A 6247-nucleotide genomic window follows, 5' to 3' on the forward strand; every position below is an offset into this window, starting at 1 on the left:
ATTCACAAGACGGCTATAAAAGATGTGATACGTTATAAATGTCTATCATTCATAAGACAATGATAAAAGACCCATGGGTACATATATATATATATATATATGTCTCAAAGGATTTAAAACACCCAACCATGATGGACTTAAACTCCCAATCAAAGCAACACACGAGTTTAACCCAAAGATGTTTGTGAGAGTCAAATAAAGGATGAAAGGAGATAGGATACTGAGGCCACCACTTCTTCAATAATAATGTCTTCCATAATAATTGTGGCTATGTTAGACTTCTTATTGTGTAAAACTTTTTATGCCACCTCATATGATCATGGTGGATCCCATATCTTATGGGCTTGGGCCCATCTTCCAATACTCTTGGATATATTGGTTTTCCTTGGTCTTATGGGCTTGGGCCCATCTTCCAACACACTTGGATACGTGGGTCTTCCTTGGTCGTGTGGGTTTGGGCTCATCTTCCAATACTTCCCCTCAAGCTGGAGGTGAGAGAACATCATGAACTCCCAGCTTGCTACAAATGGTATAGGATTTTCTCGTATAAAATGGGAGTCCTCCATATCTTCCAACAAGGTGTTTCTTCAATGTAACTTGAGTCTTCATTTTGGTTCAAGGCTTTGTGTTAAATTATTAGTTCTTCCTCATAAACCTTGTAATTGAGTCACTTGTAAGAAAAAAATCTGAAAAGTTATGAATTGTAAATTGTCAGCTTAGCTTGAATTTTGTTATCAACAAAATCTAGGACATAGGTCGACCTCTGCAACTTCATCTCAGAAAAATTGCAAGCTAGAACATGTCTAAAACATGCTGCATCTCAAAATCAAGTTGTTGATATCTTCACAAAAGCAATTGCTACAAGACTAAATTCTACTTATTCCAAGTCAAACATCTATGATGTATATACACTAGCTAGAGGGGGAGTGTTGTATATATTTCAGACTTTGTGTACATTACTTATTCCAAATCTAGTGGGATTCTTGTAAGTTTTACTTGAAATTATTATAAATAGAAGCTAGGGGAGGAAGGGGAAGAACTGTAAACCCTAACCTAAATTCCTCTTTCTTTCTCTCCCCTCATCCATCACATACACTCTCTTTCTTCTTCTCTTCTTCCAAAAATTCATCTTTTCTCTCATTCCTTCTTCCACACTTTATCTACAAGCTCCCTAGAAATTGTATTAATGGAACCCTAGAATCTAACACCAAGTAAATGTTGAAAAAGTTAGAAAACAAACAGTTCAACATACTACGGACTAGAAGTCATTCATTTGCTTTGGAGAGGATATGATATCTATGTGTTGAAGTTGAAGTATGTTTTTTTTATTTCATTACTAGTGTAACACACTCACTTTTTTATTTTAGAATTTATCAATTCAACATACTATGGGCTAGAAGTCATTCATGTGCATTCAAGAGGAGATGATATATACGTATTAAAGTTGAAGTATGTTTTTTATTTTATTATTAGTGTAACACACTCACTTTTTTATTTTAAAATTTGTGGGTTAAAATTGCTTTGAGATTGGTTAATTTTGGATTAATCATTAGTCACAGTATGGGTGGACTGAATGATCTGAAGAAGAATACTTAAGTGTATAAATTTAAGTATTATTTATTTAAATGTTTTATTTTAGGGGAGAGTAATATTATAATTTAATTATGCTTATTCAATAGGTTGACAAATGGTGCGAGAGGCAAAAGAAGTTGTTGAGCCAGTTGATGAGTATGGCATAGTGCAAAGTGCATGTGGTCCCAAGTATTCTTCTTAAAATTTTAAAATTCACTAGTGCATTATTACCTTACACCAGTGAATTTTAAAATTTTTTACCTTACACTCACAAATTTTTAAAATTCACTAGTAAGAGGAGAACCTTAACCAGTGAAAATTTAACTTTGTTGGTGAAGAACTTCATTGTAAGTTTCGTTAACAACTGCACCACTAAAATTTGGAAGTCATTAGTGATATAATAGTTAACTTCATCAATGAAACATGAAAATCATTGGTGCAATTACAATTTTACCAGTGAATTTAGAAATTCGTTGGAAGTAAGTTTTTTCCTGAACATGGAATTTTTTTAGGCCAACAACTACACCAGTGAAAGCCAAAAATTGCTAGTGTAATCTAGTAATTAATCAACGAAATCCAAAATTCACTAGGAAAATTTACAATCACACTAGTGAATTTCAGAATTTGTTGGAAGTAATGTGCTCCAAGAATGGAAAAATTTCATTGGAAACTTTTCACAAAAAAAAAAAAGTGAAATTCGTAAGTATAGCTAGCACTACACTAGCAAATTTCTCATTCTTTGCTGTGGTCCTAAACTCATCTAATGAATTAAGTACCAGTAGTAATAATTCGATAGTGAAATTTAATTTATTGGTAGTAGTATTTATTTACAAATCCGATTTTTTTTGTAGTTGAAGCAAAAGAAGTCAACCTCTTGTCATAATAGAAAGAGTAAAGAAGTTACATACAAAGAAACAAAAAAATCTGAAAGAAGAAGAGGAGTCAACTCCACTGGGATGAGTCAACCCCATCAAGCACATAGGAAGGGAAAAAAGAGTCAAACCCTAGTTACAGAAAATTTTGAAAAGAAAAAAAGAGTAGATCCCTCAATAGGAGTCAACCCCATAAAGCAAAAGGAGTCAAGTCCCAATGATAAAATTTTCTTGAGAAGAAGAAATCGACCCCATTAGGCAAGAAAAAACGAGAAAAGAGTAGAACTCCACTTAGAGGGACTTTTGAAATAGAAAAAAGAGTCAGCCTTTATACTGAAGAACATATAGTAGGAGTCGACTACATGGGAGGAGTTGATCCCATCTAATCAAGTGAAAAATAGCAAAAAGGATTCCACTCCACCTAATAGAGACTTTTGGAACAAAAAAGGAGTCGACCTCTTTAGGGTGAATAAGAAAGAGGAGTTGAACCTTGGGGAGGATTCGATTACAAAATCAAGTTGTTGGAAGAAAAAGATGTCTGACCCCATGCTCAATAGTTGCTCCCCAAACTAAAAAAAAATCAAATATCCTGAATGTTGAACCAAAATCCAGAAATTGTAGGTTTCTAAAATTTTTAAGTAACCTACCAATATGTTCAACAACAAAAATAGGATTTATCGATTATTTTTCATACTTTTTGGATCTAGTTTTCATCTATTGCTAATTGCTAAAAAGCCTTATCCACTCATCAACACAAACATTTAAACATTGGAATTCATGCTCTTTAACCCAAACATATCCCAAATGGAATCTCTCTTTCCCTATAGTGAAAATCAAGCCTCCTAAGTCCTCACACACGATTTGAGAAGTGTTTTTCTCCTCCAAAACTTCAAAGAAAACTATTGAAACTAAATTCAATAGTTTTCTTTGTTGAGTTAATTATTTTCTCTGTTTGTTCATTTAAATCCCTATTGAATACTTAGATATCAATTTGGTGAATGTATACCAAGTAATTTTAAGATAATATTTGATTCAGTCATTGCATTATAAGTAGTTGTGTGATTAAGAACCATTTGAAATCAGTTTTATAGGTTCCTCCATTTTTTAGATCAAAATAACACATTTTTGTATGTTATTTTATTGGGACATTTGAAGGGCTTTTATCAAGTATTAAATTTTGGGGATAATATTTTAAATACAATTATTTACATGCTTATATATATCAATGATACTTGGTTGAGAATAGTGTACTAGTGCTAAGTATACTTTGAAATCATTTATGCAAGTTCACATAACTACTCATACTATACTTTGAAATCACTTATTGCATTGAGCTACATTATGTGCATCCTCAACTTAAAAAGCCAATACTAAATTTACATTGAGCCTATGTTTTTAAGCAAGACATCCTTAGCTGCCTATATTTTCAAGTTAAGTTATTCAGGATTGCTATGAGTTGTTTTCATTTTAAAATCAAGCCACTAAGGATTATTTTAAGTTTTTGAGTACAATACTTAGGATTCATGTATTTAGAATTGTTTATACCTAGATTGTTAAAATATGTCCACTGCAAGGCAATTTACATTGGACTATGTAAGCAAGTAATTCTTGCAATTAAGTCAAACCTTGGGTAGGTAAAAATCGTCCTCACCCTAAAGTTATTTGAGAAAAATTGTTGTGGCTGAGGAGTGGAAATTCGGAAGTTGTGTTTGTTACTATGTGAGCCATAATGAAAATCCCTATGTGGGTCTAGCCTAGCGAGCAGTTGAAAAATCCCTTTGTGGGTCTAGCCTAATGCACCTAGTTAATTGTTTTAAATCTTAGTGAGGGAGTGTTATTGTAAGTTGGCTATTTCTGTCCACTAAGTGGCTTAAATCTTTGTGTAGTCAAGATTGTAACCTTGGAGTCAATTTGCTATAGACACAATAGCGCAACCCAAGCTTAGTGAATCATCAAGGTGCTAAAACATCTTGGGGTGAACTAGCAATTCACAAGAGGATTATGAACCACCTAAAAATCTTGTATTTATGTTGTATGTAACGTACCATTAATCATTGTGCATGAACGTAATTTATAAAATTGATATTATAATTGAATTAATTAAAAACACATAGGAAGTAAGCAAAATGAGTTAAAAATAAGGACAAAGGTGAACAAATATAAAACGAGAAGACACTCAACATTAAAAATTCAAAGCTATAGCATAAGAGAGAAATCTAACCACAATTTTACATATTTCGTATTTGATTTCTGTCAAATAAGACTGAGTTTTCCTTTACTATCCTATTTGATAATGGGCATGCGCATCAGTTTCTTACAGATTCTCTTAAATTTACAGAGAGCCAGCTGATTACAATTATGAACGAACCAAAACAGAAATCTCAGGAAACAAAGTGGCAACATCTTGTTTTCATGTCAGTAGATGGATCAAATTTAGAGAAAAGTTAAGATATAATAAAGGGCAAACAAACAGAAAGAACTTGTAGTTTTTCAAATGCGAAGGCATCTCATGACACGGGAAAGGCTGGGAAGGAGACAAAGCAGGAGGAGAAGAAAGAAGATGATTGCAGGTAGCCAACAACTAAATTAATGGAAGGTCCCCACTAGAGGATGCAAAGGTCCGTGCGACAATTTATTGTTATTGAACGACTGCTGCAGGAAGATAAGGCCTCCCGACCCAACCACAGCACTTTTACGTGAATTTCTTAAATGCTTTTTACAGTGACGGTTGGTGAGAGCAGACACCTCTCCATTAACGTTTACACTGGTAAGAAGAAGTTGAAAGAGTATTTTAGCCCTGTATAAACTTGTTTGTTTCATCTCCTTCTTTGTTGGAGTCTACTAAACACCACCCTATTATCCTCTGGATGCCTTAAAGACCATTCTTAAAGTATCTGAAAGACCGCGTGGAAGAGACAAGACATATTAAAACAGGATCACTGATAGTGAAATGATTTATTGAATCCAGGGATGAAAGCAACGTGTGATTTTTTCTGAAATAAGTTTGTCATTGGCTTGGCTGAAACAGGAATGACATCAAGCAAAGAGGTTTTCATTAAAGAAAGTGTCTCTTCACATCTGATACGGTAGTTCAAGTGGCATTTTCATTTTTCGTATTTTAGTTTTCAGTGTAGAGAGAGAGATCCATTAAAAATCACTTCAAGATACCAGGTCTACGAGCTGTCTTTTCTAGACATTTATTGTCACCTTGTCAGAGGTTAATAAATGTTTCCATTGACTATTCTTTCTTTCTTTCAGATATCCAATACTGGGAAGACAAACGCCAGTTTTTCATGAATCCTCCAGGGAGATAAAAGATGGAATTACGAAGAAATGGAAGGAGTTAAAAAAGAAGGGGACTGTTGAATTGAACAGGAAGGGATGCATATATGAAACTGTTTTTAGTTCTCCGATCATCACCCCCAGAATTTTTTACTCACAGAAATGAGAAATGGCGACACTAGAGTAAAGAAAAATGGAATGGCGGTTGAGACTTCATCCCGTCCGGTAAGAAAAGCCTGGGAATCACTGTGGTAGGAGGAGAGAACGGAGAGATGTCAAACTGAAGAATGATAAGAATGACCAATCATCAAGTCTTTTACAGAAGAAGTCTTAAAAGTCAATGATGCTTTCAGACGAACGATTAAACGCTTACATGAAAGCGAAGAACAAAAGAAGAACATGACAGCCGCCATTAAAGCCAGCCTGAGAAATCAAAACCCATAAGACCCACGGTAACATTAAACCTTTTTTTCATTTTTTTCACTTACAGCCTTTTGTTGATCTCTTTGCATCGATGGCAA

This window comes from Aristolochia californica, unplaced genomic scaffold, assembly GCF_029961685.1.
Source record: "Aristolochia californica isolate CCGP_79_NKW_82.1479 unplaced genomic scaffold, dmAriCali1.0.hap1 SCAF_16, whole genome shotgun sequence".
In the NCBI taxonomy this organism is placed as follows: domain Eukaryota; kingdom Viridiplantae; phylum Streptophyta; class Magnoliopsida; order Piperales; family Aristolochiaceae; genus Aristolochia; species Aristolochia californica.